A 21,673-nucleotide genomic window follows, 5' to 3' on the forward strand; every position below is an offset into this window, starting at 1 on the left:
GAGCGGGCAGTGTGCCGAAATTCCACCGTGGGTGGCTTGCTCCGCCCCCATGGGCAGCTCACTCTGCCCCCGGCTGCAAGGCACACGCACTGCTCCGGGCACTCAAGCACCTATCCTGTGCTTGGGAGGGCACACACCACATCATGCTCACCTCGGAAGCATGCCCGCCCTGGTCAGCGGGGTATATCCCCTGTTGCTGATTGGAATACCAGTTCTTGGGAGTCGAAAGTGGTGAAAAGTGCTGTTGCACTGGAGGCTTCCCATAAGCATGGGTCTTTGGCCTGATCCTGCATAATTGTTTTGATGATCCTATGTTTCCCCTAAATGTCATGTGTTGGAGAAAAAGCTCTTAAGAGGGGAGACTACTGCGCTCCCTGTGAGCTTAAAAACAAAGTATACCAGCCTGTCTGCTTCAGGCCAGCTCCCAACATACAGAGGTTGAGGAGTTTATTCCTTACAGGGCTTACAGTCCCAATGCTGTTAAGAAACAACAGTTCCCAAGATTATTTGGGGAAATATGTTTTTTTTAAATGGGCTTTAAATGTATAGTGTACATATCTGCAGGAAGCCCTCTCCTGTGGAGAGTAGTTATCAGTTAGATAAACATGGGGTGAGAGGATATTTTAGGTATCCTTTACACCTCAAAACAGGACTTTCCTGTGGGAACATAATGGTGGTCACTTAGAATGTCTTTCCCCCAAAAGTATGCAAAGGTCAGTGTATCACAGAGATTGCAGCTGGTGTGGGAACACAGGAAACTTTATTATTATTCTTATTATTATTTATTGAATTTGTCTACTGTCCTATACCTGCAGGCCTCAGGTTAGTTCACAGAGTCAGAACATTGGCCCATCTAACTCAGTATTTCAACACTGATTGGCAATAGTTCTCCTGGGTTTCAGGAAGAGGATGCTTTGGAGATATTGGGAATTGAACCTGCGGCCTTCTAGATGCAGAGGAGCTGCTCTATAATTAAGCTACGGGTCATCCATAGGTTTAACTTGCTTAAACCACCACTTCCTACAGGCTTTGGTACTGGTAACAATAAGCTCCTGAAACAGGTATTTAATTATTTAAGACCCATATTATTACTAATCATACTATTAATGTACCATGTAGCTTCGATCCTGTCTCTCAAACAAGCTTTGATGATATTGCTTTAAAAAAGGTAAAGGTAAAGGTACCACTGACCATTAGGTCCAGTCGCAGACGATTCTGGGGTTGTGGCGCTCATCTCACTCTATAGGCTGAGGGAGCCAGCGTTTGTCTGCAGACAGCTTCCGGGTCATGTGGCCAGCATGACAAAGCCACTTCTGGCGAACCAGAGCAGCACACAGAGACACCGTTTACCTTCCCGCTGGAGTGGTACCTATTTATCTACTTGCACTTGACGTGCTTTCGAACTGCTAGGTTGGCAGGAGCTGGGACCGAGCAACAGGAACTCATCCCATCGTGGGGATTCAAACTGCCAACCTTCCGATTGGCAAGCCCTAGGCTCTGTGGTTTAGATCACAGTGCCACCTGCGTCCCGATATTGCTTTTACCCATATAAAATGATGCAAATAGATGAATTGAAACATGGACTAAAACACATCTGATTAAACAATCAAATTGTATTTAATCAGGTTGAAGCAAACACCCCCAAACCACCAGTGGAAAGAACTAGAATGGTTCTTAGAAGACAAAGACATTCATACAGAGATAGGACTGGTATTTTTGAGGAATAAGTATTGAAAGTCACAGGGAACAGAAAAGCTGTAAGATCTCCTTGCATACACAGCAGTAACCCAGATTCCAAGACATTGAAAAACATGAATAATGGAGCAATTTGCACATGCAAGAATAATACTTATTAGTCAACTGAATGCAAGGCCTGAAGTTAGGTCACAGGGGTCTGCAGCTGGCCATTTTCTCACAAAGAAGCCAGATACTGTAATAATAATAATAACACAACCACCAAGCTGAATTACACCTTAAGCACTCAATTGCACCACTTACAGCGTTATCTGTTATTTCTTGAACATTCACAGCAGGCGGCTGGTAGCACATGCAGCAGGCGGAGGAATGGGACTCGAATTGTCTTTAAGAAATGTCGCATATTAACTAAAGGCTTTGAAGGCTCAGCTTAACTTCTGTTGGTTGCCATTGAATGTATTTTCTCGTTAAGTCTCCAGATGTACAACTTATTTCACAAGAAGCCTGCTCATTGCTTTAACTTCCAGCTCTGCAAAGATACATTTCAGCGGAAGATGGGTAAAGATGGCTTGACCATCTGCTTTTGCTACTGAGCAATGTTGAGTTAGATGGAAATTCTAAAAAGCTGGGGGGAAAGGAGACTGCAATCTGCTCAATCCACTTGGGTTTATCAGACCTATGCAAGACTGATGAAGGTCTTCCAGAGGTTATGCAGATATACAGATAAGATGCAGATTTTTTTTGAAGGCACTGCAGTGCTGATAGCTTAGTCCCCTCCACCAGATGGCTGCCCATGTGGTATAGCACAAGAGCTGGAGAGGACAAATTCTAACCCTGCTGGGGATTCAGGAGAACAAGGATGAGCTCAACCTTTCTTTGTCCACTCAAAAGAAGCAGAAAAGGGAAAAATTGTAGACCCCAAAATCCTCCATGGAAATATTGTACCCAGGTTCTGTCAGGTCCAGCTAAGACTCAAACCAAATGCCGCCTTGTCTGTATGCAAGTGCCCCAGTTGCTAGGAGTCATGAGTTGGAGAAAGTTATTGCCTCCTGCTCTGATTGTGAGCTTCCCATAGGTATCTGGTTTGTCACTGTAGGAACAGAATTCTGGACTAGATGGGTCATTGGTCTGCTCTATCAGTGGTCTTCTTATGTTCTTATGAACAGAGGGCAGGTAAAGAACAATTCTGACTTTCAAGCAGGGCTGTCCCCAAGCCCTACCTGCAGATGCCAGGAAGTAAACCTGGGACCTTTTGTATGCAAAACAGATTTGATTCCACTGAGCTATGGCCCTTTTCCTGTGTAGACTGAAAAGAAAAAGAAAGAAAACAAGTGTTAGACAAGCACTGTAAACTTTGCACTGTTGCTGCCTGCCTGATATTAATAGAGAGGGAATTTCAGGGGAAAGACACTACACTATATTTTAAGAAGTATGTACCATGACTTCAATGGAATTTACTTTCAGGAACATAAGATTGCCATTTGAGAAGGAATGACAAAAAACAGATAGATCACATCGTACCCACTGTACAGCAATTTGCACTGGCTTGAAGAAACAGCTTGATGTAAATAAATATTATCCTGCAATTCCTCCCTTGCTTCCTGCAACCAAAAAGGGAAAATAAAAATCTGTGTTTCCCTGCAGCTCTCTTATTGCTTTAGAATGACCTGGCTGGCACCACAGTTGCAAAGCACTGTTTTAATATTTAATAATAAGGGCAGGGTGCACACATGCACACACACACACATACACAGCAACTTGAAATATATATTTAATGATTGGACCTACTTGGACATTTATTGTAAAGTATAGTTAATGGCTGGGGCACTTTAGTTGATGTTGCAGAATTTTAAAACATGAAGAATGGCATAAGTACCATTGTCTGAATAATAGAGTCATTTCCGCGTACATAAATGTCATTGTTTCTTTGTCAGGCTGCATCAAGCCTAGCGAAATGTGATGTGCTTTTAACTACCAAGAGAGATTTAATAGACTCTTACACTGGCTATTCCTCATGCCATAGGTTATTGCTAAATGACAAAGAAAGCTACAAGACCAGCAATCAGATTGGCCAGAAAGAGAGATGGAGTCTCCTCAATCAAAAGGCCTGACCACTGTTTCAGAGGAGCTGGCTATTTCCACTGTAACGGATGGCAACACAACAATTAATATTGTAGTTCCTTTAACTTTACTTAATTAGGCTCAGGCAGACGTGAACTAAGATTAAGCACAGAGGTCATGATCTAAGGAGATAGCTTATACCAAGTCATCCAATTTAACTACCTTAGAGGAGCAGCAATTGTCCCAGCTCTCAGGAAATAGGGCTGCATAAACACCATTTAAAGCATATTCCCTCCCCCAAGGAATAATGGGAGCTGTAGTTCATTAAAAATGATGGGAATTGTAGCTCTGGGAGCTCAGTTCCAAAGATTCTTTAAGACAGATGTGCTTTACTGGGGTTAAAAACCATGAGTGTAGATCTGGCCTATGTAACCCTTTGCTGTTCTTATATTCTTACACTGTTACAGTGGGAAGTTTGGTTAGAGTACAGATTCTGTGTATACCAGGGATGGGGAACCTCAGGTCCAAATGCAGGCCAAAGTAAATAACAATAGCATAGATAAAGGTAAAGGTACCCCTAACAGTTAGGTCCAGTCACGGACAACTCTGGGGTTGCCGCGCTCATCTTGCCCTATAGGCCAAGGGAGCCAGCGTTTGTCCACAGACAACTTCTGGGTCATGTGGCCAGCATGACTAAGCCGCTTCTGATGAACTATAGCAGTGCACGGAAACACCGTTTACCTTCCTGCCGGAGCAGTACCTATTTATCTACTTGCACTTGACATGCTTTTCAAGTTGCTAGGTTGGAAGGAGCAGGGACCGAACCATGGGTGCTCAGCCCATTGCAGGGAATCGAACCACCAACCTTCTGATCGGCAAGCTCTGGGCTCAGTGGTTTAGGCCACAGCGCCACCTGCGTCCTTCTTAACAATAGAACATAAACATAATAGAACATAATAAACACAGCATAAACAATATCAAATGATTAACAAATCATCAATAAAACAATTGCAATCTATAAAACACTATTGAAAAAAGCATACTAAGAATAAGCTAAACATCACTACATATTGCAGCAAAAATCGTATTATACAGTTAACAAATTAATATGGCATTTAAAATCAATTAAGTCATTTTAACAACATTAAATAACAGTAATTTAAAAAGGTACTGTTAAGTTCATATGCACACAGAAAGAAACCTAAAGAAAGACTGTAGCTGACTAGACTATTTCATACTAAACTAAAACACTTCATTCTCTCCCTTCTGACCTGAGCATTTTGCAGTGGCCATCTTGGTAGTTCCACTATCTGAGGCAGGATTAGAGTCTTTCTCTATTGGCCTGCTTCTTATGGAATTGCTTTCCCTTGGAGCTCTGACAAACACCAATGAAGATGATATTTGGGGCATGTGTGAAATTAATTAAGGGTGCTCTTTGGGCCACTAGTCACATTTCATTTCTATTATTGTTTTTTATACTATTTTATTGATTTTTTAGAAATTGATTGTGCACTGCAGAATATCAATACTGAGAGAGAGAGAGAAATAGAGAGAGATAGCAAATACGAGGGTCGCTCATTAAAGATTTCCCATGACCCACTTCCGGTTATCGTAGGAAGATGAAATTGAACATGTATAATGATATATCTCTTCATAGTTAACGTGATAATTTGTAGCTCTGAACTCCTAACAGTTTCTCTGTTACTAGTGCTAACGTCTGATAATGGAACCAGTTGAAGCAGAGCAGTCATCAGGTTCCTGTACTTGAAAGGGAGCACACCACGGGAGATGTTGAATGAGATGAAAGGAACTTATGGGGAAGATGCCCCATCGTATGACGTAGTCAAGCACTGGCATCGTCAGTTCAAGTGTGGTCAGACTTCAGTAGAACGGCTTCCATCCTGGGTGAAGACACCATCCAGCAAGTGGAGGCCGCCATTTTGGAGGATTGCCACATAACCGTTCACCAGCTAGCTGCAGATGTCAAGATCAGTGTGGGCTCTGTATTTAAAAATCCATGACCATTTGCACATGGGAAAGGTGTCCGCACGGTGAGTTCCCCGGCTACTGACGCCTTTCCAGAAGCAGGAATGAGTCACATACTCACAGGCTCTTTAAGCCATGTGTCACAAAAACCATGATGACTTCTTCGCCAGACTAATTACTCAGGAGGAAACATCGGTCCGTCATTATGACCCAGAGACTAAATCCCAGTCCAAACAATGGAAGCACTCTGCCTCATCACCTCCAAAGAAGGCACATGTCCAACCATCAGTGGGCAAGTTCACGCTCATGGTCTTTTGGGACCAGTGTGGAGTAGTGATGATGGATTTCCTGGCAAAGGGTACCACAATCACCAGGACATACTACGCTTCACTGCTGTAGAAACTGCGGAAGGCAATCAAAATTGAGAGACGTGTTTGCCTCCTGCAGGATAATGCCCCAATTCACAACTCGCATGTTGCTCAGACAGAAACTTGGTCTTGTGGCTATGAAATCCTTCCTCACCCCCCTTATTCTCCCAACCTACCACCATCAGATTTCCACCTCTTTCCAACCATGAAGTGATTTTTGAAGGGCAAGCCTTTTCCAGACAATGAAATGCTAATGAAAGTCAAGTTGTGGCTTCTGACACAATCTGCCGACTTCTACAGACCAGGTCTCCACAACTGTATAAAGATATGGGAGAAGCGTGGTATAAACTGAATTTACTGGCACATAAGGCTGTAGTAAAGGGGTCCCTTTACCTTTAAGGCTGTAGTAAGACAGCACTTTATTCCATCTTCCATTTTCTACATTTAAATACCATGATCCTGCAATCATCCAAGATCCTTCTTAGTTTGACTTCTCCAGAAGGCTTCCAGAGAGTGGCAACACAAGAATGGACAATTTTCTTTGGTGGCTCCCAGATTCTGGAATGCTCTCCCCAGGGAGGCTCGCCTGGCACCTTCATTTCATATCTTGAGGCACCAGGCAAAACATTTATATTTAATTAATTCTTTGGCCAACTAGCAGTAAGGCCTACAAGGCTTACACAATCATTCAAGCCTAAGCCTGCTAACTGCTAACTGTTAACAGCAAACTGCTAAGTCACTGTGACTCGTGACTCATATTGGGTGATGACTCATTCTCCCTATAAAAGTAGCCAGCCTCTCTGGGGGCCCCAGTGAGAGAGCTGTATGGATTGTGAATGGAGTAGTCTGTGGAATAGTGCTGCTGTTGTTGCTATGTAAAGCCAAGGCAGACAGAGTGGCTCCAGGACCCTAGTAAATCACTAACTAAGACTGTGCCTCTGTGAAGAGTCAGGTGGCTGCTATGAGCACTCTGTGTATGCTCTTTAACTAGGTATGCTGTTTATGAACAACTTTATTTTCTCAAGTAAAATTTTTATTCTGTTTATGAAGAAGACTCTGTATGATTAATTTACCATTGTGTAGCACTTTATTGGTGTTTTTGTTTTATTGTGTATTTTGTGTTCTCATTTTGTTTTTTATGTTGTGCAATACCATGTAATGTAAGCCACTTCTGGAAATCCAGTGGAATCTAGCAAAAGTTTGCATTCACTTCATGTTAATTATTTCTAGGGGTGGTGGTGGGGGGAGGAATCCATTTGCAACCCCCAAGTGTTGCACTGTACTTTCGTGTGTGTGCCAAATTTGGAGCAGCATCCTCGCATACAGTTCTTTCCTGCCATTTAAAACTTAGAATGACATTGTTGTATATCAAAAAAGACACCGTTCCATAAGACAACAAGGTACTGCAGTGTAAAAGAAATGTTAGAAATTGGGACAGACTAAAGTGGAATGCTAACATTGTAATCAGTAAAACTAGTGCAATACAGTCATACCTCGGGTTACAGATGCTTCAGGTTGTGTCTTTTCAGGTTGCGCACTGTGCCGAACCCAGAAGTACCCGAACGGGTTACTTCCAGGTTTCAGCGTCGTGCATGTGCAGAAACACTAAATCGCGACCTGCGGGTGTGCAGACGCGACACTGCGGGTTGCGAACGTGCCTCCCGCACGGATCACGTTCACAACCCGAGTGTCCACTGTATACCCGAAGCCTGAATACAGCCTAACTAAATCCCACCCAAATATAGCAATAATTTGGAAGCATTCTTAATAGATGTAAGAAGACCGATGAACCAATGATTCTCTTGGACGAACGCATGCTAGAGTGTTTGTTTGTTTGTTTGTTGTTTATTTGTTTGTTAAAAAAATGCATAGTGTTTTCTTTCCAAAGAAACACTGGTGAATAGAAACTAGCAGGAATTTGCATTGTGGCCATAGCTCCTTCTGCCCCTAACTTGAGCTTGTTCTCTTTTTTTCTCTTAACTTCTAATCATTTTATTTAGACTCTCAATGATTCCCATAATGCATCTGTGATGCCCAGGAGCAAAGTAGGTCTATAATGAACATCTCATTTTATTTTATATATTCAAGCTTTGAACATTTTTCAGTGGCTGGCTTACGTGTCTCACATTCAAATGTGATTTGGCAAGAAGAAGAAAAGGTCTGGGAAATTCTGTTTGTCTGGAGAAGGGCTGCTGTCTTATTTCCAGAAAATAAAGATGGATCCTCATTGGGAAATCTTACCATAGTGGAATCCCTATAAGATGCATTTGCCTTGCCAGTTACATGGCAAGGCTTTCCTTTGAATGTTCTCCCTACATGGTAAGTCATTGGAGAGAGCTCTTGAAATCTAAAGCTTTGCCTATCCATATTTCTGATATAATGTAATATAGAAGTAAAAGAACTTCATATTCATTCAGGGCTGACCATTAAAAGGCAATGAGTTGTTAAAGAAACTAAAACCAATGTAATTCTGGTAACTTCTAGAATAGACTCTTGTTATGTTGCAAACCCTAACCTCATTTGACTCAGACTAAAGAAAAACCAAACTCCAGTGCTGCTGCTTGCTTAGGACCAGTTATAAGCTCTGACTTTTGTGAAAGGCGCCTCTTGCATTTAAGGGGCATAGCCCACTCCAGAAACTAAAGAGCCCCAGTAATAGTTTACTCTGATAGAAAAGAAGAAACCCTGGTTGCACCTGGGCTCCTGTGATAGTGTCTTGGGAGTTTTGAGGACACCAATGCAACATCCTTGGGTCAGAGGACTGAAACTCACCTTATGCACATGCTTCCTTCCAGGGCTGAAACTGGTTGAAATTCCATTTAGGACCCAGAATCCTTCCTGTCATCCCCAGAAGAAGGGGAATTCAATCCTTGGGTTGTAATAGACTGCTGTAATGCACGGTATACGGGGCTGCCTCTGTGAACTACTCAGAATTTTTAGTATGTTCAAAGTACAGTCACAGGATGGGACCAGCTGAACGTTACCTTTATTGACAATTTTTAAGCAACTGGATTGGCTACTGGCTCTATTTCAGAGCACAATTCAAAATGCCAGTGCTTAATTCTAAAGTTCTGAGAAGCCAAAGGTATCTAATGGACCGGACCACCTTCTATGTACTGTATTGAACATAGTCATTCCTTCAAATAAAATAAAAAAAATTCCTTCAGTAGCACCTTAAAGACCAACTAAGTTTTTATTTTGGTATGAGCTTTCGTGTGCATGCACACTTCTTCAGGTATCTGAAGAAGTGTGCATGCACACGAAAGCTCATACCAAAATAAAAACTTAGTTGGTCTTTAAGGTGCTACTGAAGGAATTTTTTTTATTTTACTTCGATCCAGACCAACACGGCTACCTACCTGTAACCATTCCTTCAAATAGATGGCCATTTCTATGGACAACAAAGCAATTTTATATTTTCCTTCAGGGTGAATGTAACACAGTTGTCTTAAGAAAATAAGGATGCAGGTCATATTGAAAAGCCACCTGTCCTACTTTGCTAAGGAATCTCCTCTATTTGAAGGGTTAAATACAAGTTTAAAGATCAGTAACCCTAAGAAGGGAGAGTGGGGGCTTTCAAAATATATTTCAGAAGTTGGGACCTGGACAATTGAGTGAGTGAGCACAATCATTATCTGCTCATAGTCTTCCCCACCATGGTGAGATGTATCCCACTCATATTTAAATGGTTTCTTCATTTGTATGCACAGAGACACCAGTGTGCAGGCACATTTCTTCCTCTTTTTTTAGTGATGCATAGGGGGCCACACGTCAGGCTATTTAATGCATAGTGCTCCACTCTGATTTGCAGTAGAGTCCCAAGTCTCAGAAGATCAGTCTTTCCTAGAACTTAGGGTTTGAGAAACTGGATGCTGGACAGCATAAAACTTGGATGGCATCTAGCAGTACTGGCAGGAGCAAACCTAGCCTTTTGACCCTTTTCAGATTTAACTTTCATGGGTGCCAGGGAATATGATGAACTCTTTTGTATTATCTGCCCTCTTTCTACTCTCATAGAATTGTAAATTGGGACGGGACTCTGAGGGTCAGAGAGTCCAATTCTCTGCAATGCAGGAATCCTGCCCACAGCTCTCCCCAGGAACTCTTGTGGCTAAGGAGTAAGTAAAACTCACAGGAATCATGAGTAGTTTTGATGCTGCCATCTTCACTCCTCAGAATGTGTCTAGGCATGCAAAACCAACAGACCAACAAACCATTTCTACAACATGTCCAGGTTCCCCCTCCACTTGTTGGTTTGGGGTTTCAAAACCTCATTCTGTTTGTTCACAATGGTATGCCATCATTATAGAGGGGTCATATGACCCCCAAAGACACGTCAGGATGGCCCTTGGAGGCAGGACTTCTGGGGCAGGACTTCTGGGATCAGATGTCATGTGCCATCATCAATCAAACTCTAGGGGGAGTGTCATAAGCATTGGACGGGCGGTATTATTTTTATAGGACTTTCTCATTCCTCTGTTTGGTCTGAGAATGTACCTATAGCACATCAAATGCTCCTTTGCCATTGCTCATTGATGGGGAATATTGGTAGTTGGGGATAAGATGCCTTTCAGAGAAGATAGTCTGCCATTGCCAATCTTCTTAATGAGAGATGCCAGATCAGCTCACAAAGAACCTCAAGTGCCCTTGGAAGAGCTTGAAAACTGACTAAGCATATCACAAATAAATGCTCCTGTACTACAATCCTGTGCTTCTCTACCATAAGCTGCATGCTTCAACAGATGTCATGAAATTAAAGGAGCAATGGTGTCATAGGTGGTTTGGTGAACTGATCTCCAGCACTGTATCCTATTAAAACATTTTTCTAATGTATCTACTTTTGAACCAGCTCTTGACATAATGTGGGATGATTCCTTCTTCTATGGCATCGGGGGGTAGAACAGTCAGCAGAAAGTGTGGTCCTACTCCCACAGAGACACGCTTGAGCACAATCAATAAAAATCTATTTTAGCACTTAACTAGGGCATGGCACAAAGCAAAACTGTTTATCCCTCCCTTCTCCTCCATTGTGCTGTTTACAAAGTGAAAATACATTGTCATGTTTTATTATATCAGTACCAGAGCTCAGGGATCCTTTTTTATGAGCCTAGATGCAAGTTATAGGGGCATTTTATATAGAAGAGAAGGACTTCTAGCGTTTGGGGAATCCTAGAGAAAGGCTTGATTGAAAGCATGAAGATTAATAGTTTAGGCAGCTGGAAGCTGCCTGCCAGAAACTAAGATCAAAGAGAGAATCCAGGCAATACCATTATTATGATAGTTATTAATATTTATTAATATCTATCATATTTGCTGGTGCTGATTTTGATTTTTAAAACACTGCCTTAGAACCAGGGTACTTGAAAAAGCACCTGTTTACATATGCCCCTAACCATATGTGAAGTCTTTAGCAGATCACCTTCCATAGCTGTCTCCACCATGTATTTTCAAACAAGAAATGTAGCATTCCTCTTCCTCCCCCATACATATGTCCTTATATAGAGAAAGAGAGGGAGGAGAATGCTATTGAAACATGACCCTGTGGGCCTGCCTGGCAATTTGTCCATCTTTGCATCCCATTGCTTCAAGTAGCCTCCAAAATGCCACTTTCCAGCAAATGGCTTCTTTTTTAAAGTGTTTTCTTGCTGGATAAACCACAAGACTCTTCATGCTGGGAAAAATACTGGTCTCCTGGGGCTGTGGACATTTATATTCAGAACCAGATGGCATATTGGAAGGAATACAAATCATCCCCAACTCTTTGTGTTGTGACATTTCAGATGTTGGAGGGGGGGGGAATTAGAATCCATCCCTTTTAAAGGTGTAGCTCTGTCTGTGAACTCTGATAGCTCTGTAGAGTAAGAGATTTTCCTTAACTACTGGCTCATGACATTTCTTCTCTCCCTCCCTCCCTTCTCTCTTTGGAACCTTTAAATTCTATCTGTAAATTCAAACAGTGCTATCCATTTGCTGAAAGGGGTAAAACTGATAGCAAGAAGTGATGCTAGGCTAGTCTCACAAAATAGCTGCACAAGCCATTTGGAAGGTCCCAGATTTCCCAGACTTGCCTGAAAAAATATTCACTTACTCAAATCTTTTACTTACTTGCTTATTTAGTTATTAAATATCCCATCCCAAAGGAACCCAGGGCAGCAAGGGCATCAGCTTTAAAACAATACAATCAAAATTAAATGTAAAATCTATCACATAATCTCCCAACTTAAAAAAAGAAAAATGACAATGTACCTGGGGATTCTTTCTGGCCATGTATGTATAATAATGACTAGTGGTGGTGGTGGGGAATTATTATTTTTCTTGAACTTTAATGTGAGCCTACCTAATTCATACTTCCTGAATCAACACTTGAACTGAAATAAATCATTCCTTCCAAATTTATACTTCTCCAAATTTGACAATTATCTTCTCTCACAAAAGCATATAAAAGCTAAATGTTAGGGTAATGTGTAGACAAATATGCTTATATTAACGAAGATAATGTACAAGAATCTATATATCAGACAAAACTGCATGCAAAAAGAAAAAAGTGCATATTGGGTGAAATGCACTCACATGCATGAATTTTAATGCACACCTCTCAAAAAGAATAATATCACAAACTGATATGGCAATGGAGTGAGCTGAATGTAAGATTGGAAAAATGAGAACCCGATTTTGAAAGAATTATCCACCTCTAATAATGTCCCTGTTGTGACACCATTAGCACATAGTTACTCCCAAGTTCCAATTCTATGAAGACTTACAACACCTTCTAGAAATGACACCAAAGAAGGATGTTCTTCTCATTATAGGGGATTGGAATGCTAAAGTAGGGAATCAAGAGATAAAAGGAACAACTGGCAAGTTTGGCCTTGGAGATCATAATGAAGCAGGGCAAAGGCTAATAGAGTTCTGTCAAGAGAACAAGCTGGTCATCACAAACACTCTTTTCCAACTACACAAGAGACGACTCTACACATGGATATCACCAAATGGGCAGCATCGAAATCAGATTGATTATATTCTCTGCAGCCAAAGATGGAGAAGCTCTATACAGTCAGCAAAAACAAGACCTGGAGCTGACTGTGACTCAGATCATCAGCTTCTTATAGCAAAATTCTAGCTTAAACTGAAGAAAGTAGGAAAAACCACTGGGCCAGTAAGATACAATCTAAATCAAATCCCTTATGATTACACAGTGGAAGTGAGGAACAGGTTTAAGGATTTAGATTTGGTGGACAGAGTGCCTGAAGAACTATGGATGGAGGCTTCTAACATTATACAGGAGGCAGCAACGAAAACCATCCCAAGGAAAAGGAAATGCAAGAAAGCAAAATGGCTGTCCAATGAGGCCTTACAAATAGCGGGGGAGAGGAGGCAAGCAAAATGCAAGGGAGATACAAGAAACTGAATGCAGATTTTCAAAAAAAAAAAAAATAGCAAGGAGAGACAAGAGTGCCTTCTTAAACGAGCAATGCAAAGAAATAGAGGAAAACAATAGAATGGGGAAAACCAGAGATCTGTTTCAAGAAAATTGGAGATATGAAAGGAACATTTTGTACAAAGATTACCATAATAAAGGGCAAAAGTGGTAAGTACCTAACAGAAGCAGAAGGCATCAAGAAGAGGTGGCAAGAATACACAGAGGAATTATACCAGAAAGATATGGAGGTCTCGTACACCTCAGGTAGTGTGGTTGCTGACCTTGAGCCAGACATTCTGGAGAGTGAAGTCAAATGGGCCTTAGAAAGCATTGCCAATAACAAGGCCAGTGGAAGTGATGATATTCCAGCTGAACTATTTAAAATTTTAAAAGATGATGCTGTTAAGGTGCTACACCCAGTATGCCAGCAAGTTTGGAAAACTCAGCAATGGCCAGAGGATTGGAGAAGATCAGTCTACATCCCAATTCCAAAGAAGGGCAGTGCCAAAGAATGCTCCAACTACCGCACAATTGCGCTCATTTCACACGCTAGCAAGGTTATGCTTAAAATTCTACAAGGCAGGCTTAGGCAGTATGTGGACCGAGAACTCCCAGAAGTGCAAGCTGGATTTCGAAGGGGCAGAGGAACCAGAGACCAAATAACAAACATGCGCTGGATTATGGAGAAAGCTAGAGAGTTTCAGAAAGACATATACTTCTGCTTCATTGACTATGCAAAAGCATTTGACTGTGTTGACTACAGCAAACTATGGCAAGTTCTTAAAGAAATGGGAGTGCCTGATCACCTCATCTGTCTCCTGAGAAATCTCTATGTGGGACAAGAAGCTACTGGATATGGAACAACTGACTGGTTCAAAAGTGGGAAAGGAGTACTACAAGGTTATGTATTGTCTCCCTGCTTATTTAACTTATATGCAGAATTCATCATGCGAGAGGCTGGACTAGATGAATCCCAAACCGGAATTAAGATTGCCGGAAGAAATATCAACAACCTCAAATATGCTGATGACACAACCTTGATGGCAGAAAGTAAGGAGGATGAGTTAAAGAACCTTCTAATGAGGGTGAAAGAGGAGAGCGCAAAATATGGTCTGAAGCTCAACATCAAAAAAACTAAGATCATGGCCGCTGGTCCCATCACCCCCTGACAAATAGAAGGGGAAGAAATGGAGGCAGTGAGAGATTTCACTTTCCTGGGCTCCTTGATCACTGCAGATGGTGACAGTAGTCACGAAATAAAAAGAAGCCTGCTTCTTGGGAGAAAAGCAATGACAAACCTAGACAACATCTTAAAAAGCAGAGACATCACCTTGCCAATATAGGTCTGTATAGTTAAAGCTATGGTTTTCCCAGTAGTGATGTATGGAAGTGAGAGCTGGACCATAAAGAAGGCTGATTGCCGAAGAATTTTGAATTTTGGTGCTGGATGCTTTTGAATTTTGGTGTTGGAGGAGACTCTTGAGCAGGCATCCACAAACTGCGGCCCTCCAGATGTTTTGGCCTACAACTCCCATGATCCCTAGCTAACGGGACCAGTGGTCGGGGAAGATGGAAATTGTAGTCCAAAACATCTGGAGGGCCAAAGTTTGGGGATGCCTGCTCTTGAGAGTCCTCTTTTCCAGGCTAAACATACCCAACTCCCTCAACTGTTCCTAATAAAGCTTGGTTTCCAGACTCTTGATCATCTTGGTTACCCTCCTCTGCACATGTTCGAGGTCATCAATATTTTTTTGAGACTTGTAAGGCCAATGAGAGCCATAGCCAACTAAATGTTGTTGTTTTTAGTCGTGTCCGACTCTTCGTGACCCCATGGACCATAGCATGCCAGGCACTCCTGTCGTCCACTGCCTCCCGCAGTTTAGTCAAACTCATTTCCGTAGCTTCGAGAACACTGTCCAGCCATCTTGTCCTCTGTCGTCCCCTTCTCCTAGTGCCCTCATTCTTTCCCAACATCAGGGTCTTTTCCAGGGAGTCTTCTCTTCTCATGAGGTGGCCAAAGTATTGGAGCCTCAGCTTCATGATCTGTCCTTCCAGTGAGCCCTCAGGGCTGATTCCTAAATGTAGTTTTGCCCCATTCTTCTTCCAGGTGAGTTGTAGTAAGGAGGAGGAAGCTGACAGGCAGGGTCACCCGCTTGAGTGGTTTTAAGTAGGAATGCAGACTCAGGACTGGCTGAGGTTGGTGGGGCAGTGCTTCATCCACCCTAATGAACTTTACTGGCTATAGGCAAGTCATTTTATCAGTCTCAGTCCACTTGCATCTCATCTACAGGGCACAGTTAATGATACAGATCTATATCACAGAGTTATTGGAAGGATTATGTATGTGAAGCACATTGAACGCTCAAAAGTGCTCTATAAATGCTTGATGTTGTTATGGTTAAGTTGGTATCAACTGTGTAAATCTATTTTAAAACATGCTACCACACATTATTTCTGGCTTGAAACCCATGTTTTGCCCCCAAGGTGAATTATTTGCCTGACTTACAGTAAAGCTTATAATGGAAACTCTGACAGACAAATACAGTGATGCCTGAGGCACTGGTACCATTCCCCTAATATATTTTTTGTCACTTCACGCTAACATGTTACAGTTGTTTGGAAGTAGCAGCTATTATGCACTTTGACAATAATTTTATTTCGCTCATTACAAGCCCTTATAGGGACCTGTGATAAGGGCTGTTTTTGAAACTTACTTGTGCCTACTCTTGCCAAATAAAAACCTACATTTAAAGCACTATGATTACCATTTTAAACAGTCATGACCTCCCCCCAAACATCCTGGGTACTGTAGTTTGTTAAGGGTACTGAGAGTTTTTAGTCAATCTTTCTTCGCAGGGAATTCTGGAAATTAAAGCTCTGTGGAGAAAATAGGGGTCTCCTAACAACTCTCAACATCAGCTCAAACAGCAACTATACCGCTATAAGTGGCCAGTGTAGAAGGGCCCTAAGAGGCAACACAGGGACCATGTTTATTCCCATTTTATCCTCATCACAACTCTATGAGGCAAGTGTGCTTACTACATCCCACCTTCCTTCCAAGGAGCTCAAGGCAGAATGAATGCCCCATTATATCCTCAAAAACAACCCTGTGACGTCACTTAGGTTGACAGACGTTGGCTTTCCCATGAGTAAACTCCAGACTAAGTGGGAATGTTCAGGTATCCTGTTGTTGTTGTTGTTGCTGCTGTTTTGTTTTGTTTTGTTTCTATTTTCCCTGCTTTGAATGTTGTGTCTTGCCATTTTTCTAGCATTCTGGGGTGAGTTGGAGGAACACTCTGTGCATTTTCCACATAACCATCACAGCTGGGCTCTGTTAATATGAATGACAACAAATAACCTAGAAGAGAAATTATTATCCTGGCTGTGCAACATAGTTTCATCTTGTGGCTGCTCGCTCCCCCCTCCCCCCCCATCTTTCTTCTTTGAACCAGAGATTGCAATGCATCTCTTCCACTTACATCCCCCTTGTTTTCTGTATTGAAAGTCCATTTTTCTTTGCTCATATGGTGGACTCTCAATCTTGTTCGCTTCTGTTTTCCTTTCCATTTCTTGATATCCTTCACGCTGTGATGCTTGTGTTCTGGCAGCTCTGCAAAAAATGGGAAAACTTCACAGTAAGGAATTGCAACATACTGCCTGGGAAATATCATTCCCACTGCAGACCACAAGGGCAACTCCTTTCAGCCCAATGGGCACATTTCAAGCCTTAACATCAACCATTGCCCCAGTCTCAAGCAGGTGGCCCACATCCCCACAGAGCCATCAAGGAATTATCACCATCTGTTGGGGGATTTCTGTTGCCACTCAGTGGTCAGTTAAATGGTTATGAGAAGGAAATTACAAGATGCTGCTTAATAGGAATAAATGAGATAATTTCATTCAACTATTATTCTTTCTTTTCTCTCTCTTTCTCTCTCTGTGCAACAAATAAAATCAATGTATCCAAAGTAATGCTATGCTGAAGTATTCTTCTGGTGAAATGTTCTGCACCAGTGGACTGTTTTTGCACAAGCAATGCATAAGCAGGTTTCTGGTAACTTTGCCTGCATACATACAATATATTTAAAGCACACATTAATCACGCAATGCCCCTCAAAGAATTCTGGGAACTGTAGTTTGTTAAGGGTGCTGGGAATTGCAGTGCCAGGAAGGGTAAACTATGGTTCCCAAGATTCTGTGGGAAAGTTGTGTTCTTTTAATGTGCTTTAGATGTATGTGCGCCACAGATTGCATAATGAGTTTCTGCTAGTGCAACTGTTATGCGGGATTCTTCTGTTGCTCAACATTAAAGCTCACCCATCTGCTAATGCACGAGCCTTGGGTACAGCACACACTTCTGTGAATAAACAGGCAGGGGGATTGATTGGCTAGGCTTCATTTAACATCTAGATGAATAGAATAGATTAGGACCCTTTCAGATTTAGTGAGGGTATGCAATAGGGTGGTCATGCATCCTACTTACACTTGTCTCTTTGAAGGGCTGTCAAAGGAGGGTTCTATCCTTGAAGTGGTTAAACAGAGGGCTGTCTGGTTCAAGTCCAGTTTAAAGGTAAATGACTGTAGGGAGAGTAGAGGTCCTTGAACTTGCTCATCAACAGCAGGCACCTGACAACATACTGATCAGGCACACAGGTCAACATGTCATAGTCCTCCCTTCTATGGTGATGTGCACTGCATTTCTGTTTACCTAATTTCAATATATGCATATATATCTTAACATGCAAATGCAGTGGAAATCTGTGCAACTGGCCACCCTAGTGTCTGGTGCCACCTCTCATTAAGCATCAGCTCAGAACTCATCAACACATACCCTGTTTCTCCAAAAATAAGACATACCCATAAAATAAGCCATAGCAGGAGTTCTAAGCATTTGCGCAATATAAATGGGTGAAGGGCAGTATACTAACTAACTAACTATTTTTCACATTTGAGTTTCCTTCCTTCCATTGCAACTGAGATTTTTGTTCGTTTGCTTGTTGTCTGAGATGGTTGTTGCAAGGGGATTTCACGTTGAATTCTGCCTGCAACGAAGTTATAGGGGCCATTAATTCAAAACCCATGCTTTTCATTATGAAGAATTTTTTTTCAAAAAAAGTTTTTTTTATTTTTCAATAATTTACAAAAAATCAAATTCAAGCTCGGTTTGCTGTGGGTCTCAGCAGGCGGACTCCGAGTGCTCGCTGAAGACTCGTGGTGTTTATGGGTGCAAAAAAGGGGTAGCGGAAGGCTAAACACACCCCAAAACAGGTCCAAAAGCGATTTCAGCCCGAAGAGTCGGTGGTGCTTGAAAAGAACTCTCAGCACACCTCGCCAAATCCTAAGAAAAGGATATTGCACTGGAAAAATAATAATAAAGCAAGTGGAAAAATTTATAAAAACAACATAGAAGAAAATAATAATGGAAATCATTCAAGAACTTAAAGCAGGTAACCTGGCATTAGAAAACTCAATTTAAAAAATATCTAAAGAGAAGAGAGAAGATACAAAAGAAAGAGGAGGCTTCACCCTTCCAGACCTTAAATTATATTACGAGGCTGCATGTTTATCAGGGACTGGATAAAACTGGAAAAGGAAGAAGCATTAGATTTGGAAGGACATGATAATAGATATGGATGGCATGCATACTTATGGTATGGGAAAGAAAAAGTACTTAAAGGATTTTACAATCGTATAATTAGGAAATCATTAATGAGAGTGTGGGAAAGATACAAGGATTTGTTAGAACAAAAAACACCTTGGTGGCTATCACCAATAGAAGCTTCGTTACTCAAACCGCTTGGCAAAAGGGAAAGTGGCCTACATATAGAGACTTACTGAAAGACCAAAAAGGGAAATGGAAATTAAAAGACTAGGAAGGAATTAAAGACCATTTTCAGAGTTGGTTGCATTACAGACAATTAAATTAGATGTTTAAGGAGGATAAAAAAAGGGTTTAGTTATACAATTTCTAGATTTCAAAAGGAGGTTATAGAAGAAGACATGAAACTACTGGAGAAAGCATACAGCGTTCTGCTAGAATGGGAAATGAAAGATGAGGATGTCAAATCGGTTATGATCAAATGGGCACAAGATATAGGACATAATATACCATTTGAGGACTGGGGGAAATTGTGGAAGGTAGATTTGAAATTTGCAGATTGTTTTCTTTTGAAAGAGAACAATATGAAAATGATGTACTGATGATATATTACACCAGTAAAAATGGCAAAAATGTACAAAACTGGGAGAAACATATGTTGGAAATGTAAAGAAAAAGAAGGTACTTTATATCATATGTGGTGGGAATATAGAGAAGTAAAAAAAGGGAAATGATATATAATGAATTGAAAAATATGTTTAAAATGGCATTTGTTAAAAAAAAAAACAACCAGAAGCATTTTTGTTAGAGATTGTAGGACAAGACCTGCCAAGGAAAACAAAGAACTTACAGTGGTACCTCGGTTTACAAACACAATTGGTTCTGGAAGTCTGTACTTAACCTGAAGCATACTTAACCTGAAGCGAACTTTCCCATTGAAAGTAATGGAAAGTGGATTAATCCATTCCAGATGGTCCGTGGAGTACTTAAACTGAAGCGTACTTACCCTGAAGCGAATTTTCCCATTGAAAGTAATGGAAAGTGGATTAATCCATTCCAGACGGGTCCATGGAGTACTTAAACTGAAAATACTCAAACCAAGGCGTACTTAAAAGGAGGTATGACTGTATTTATGTATGCTACAACAGTGGCCAGAGTCTTGTTTGCACAAAGATGGAAAAATGAGGAAATCTTAATGAAAGAACAATGGCAAGAAAAACTGTTGAGTTATGTGGAGTTGGCAAAGTTGACATATAAACTATGTGAGAAGGACAACCATGACTTCAAAGAAGAATGGGAACTTTTTACGAATTATTTAAAAAGACAACAAAAGGACCTGAACTCCTTGGCAGGTTTTGAATAAACATCCACAATTTATTTGTAGAACACATGATAGATAAGGCAATGATATGTACAATTTTACAACATGCAGAAAACAATATGTACAAACAAACTAGAGAGGGGAGCTGAGGGAAGTCCTTAGAGGATGGGAGAGGGAGGGGAAGGGGGAGGGGAAAAATTGTAATTCGCTATGTATTGGAAATTTATATTGTTTAAAAAATCTTTTATCTCTAATAAAAATTTTGTAACAAAAAATGTTATTTGAAAAAATATTTTCAATCAGAGCTGGCCCTAACATTAGGCAAATTGAGGCAACTGCCTCTTGTGGCAGATGATGAGAGGCAGCAGCAACAAATCCAAGTTGTTCCTCTTAAGGGGCACCTAATCTGGCATAATGCCTCAGGTGTGGTAGAACATGTTTTTCTTATTACCAGTGTTGAAGTGAGACTAAGCCAGCCAGCTAGCTTCTGTAGGTGGATTGGGAAGAAAGCACCATCTTGTACTTCTCCTCAAGTACCAAATTGCCTTGGGCTGGCTCTGACTGCAGTTAACTTGCCTCACTCATTTCAAAAGTAGCCTGCGGCATTTGGCTGAAACTGACTGCAGCTCATTTCTCCAATCAGTGGCCTCAGAGTGGCAAATTTGTATCTTCACCTGCTGGAGTCCAGTTCAAGCCTTCTGCTGCCTGACTCTAGAGTCCATGCGCGCCATTCCCTCACACTGTCCTTTAGGGCTACATTACACCTCTTTTGTCTTGCTGTCCACCAAGATTTCCTCTGACTGCTTAGGTCAGGTAAGGTTTATGACACCTGCAACGTTGTCATAACAACTCAGCCTGACAGTGTCGCTTGCTGTGGTATGCAACGACAACTTCCCCTGCTTTGAAAAAATGTTTTCCAGCTGCCCTCTAACTAACAGCTGTCAAAGTCTTGTTATACCTACAGGGTAAGGTTTATGCTACGTACAATGTGAGAAATGTACTTTCAACAGTGACTGCAGATTGATTATGGAACGATTCTACATAGTAGTGCTACCAAGTAGACCTGTTCTGATTTTTTTAAAAGCCTTCATTTTATTTATTTATTTATTTAATTAACAATCTCACCAGCAACTGCAGCTGAAAAATGAGTGTTAGGCCCAAACCCATACAGAAATGTATTAGGCTGGCAAGCTCAGCTCATCTCCTCAGTGGTAAGACATCTG

The sequence above is a fragment of the Zootoca vivipara genome, chromosome Z (genome assembly GCF_963506605.1).
Source record: "Zootoca vivipara chromosome Z, rZooViv1.1, whole genome shotgun sequence".
Lineage (NCBI taxonomy): Eukaryota > Metazoa > Chordata > Lepidosauria > Squamata > Lacertidae > Zootoca > Zootoca vivipara.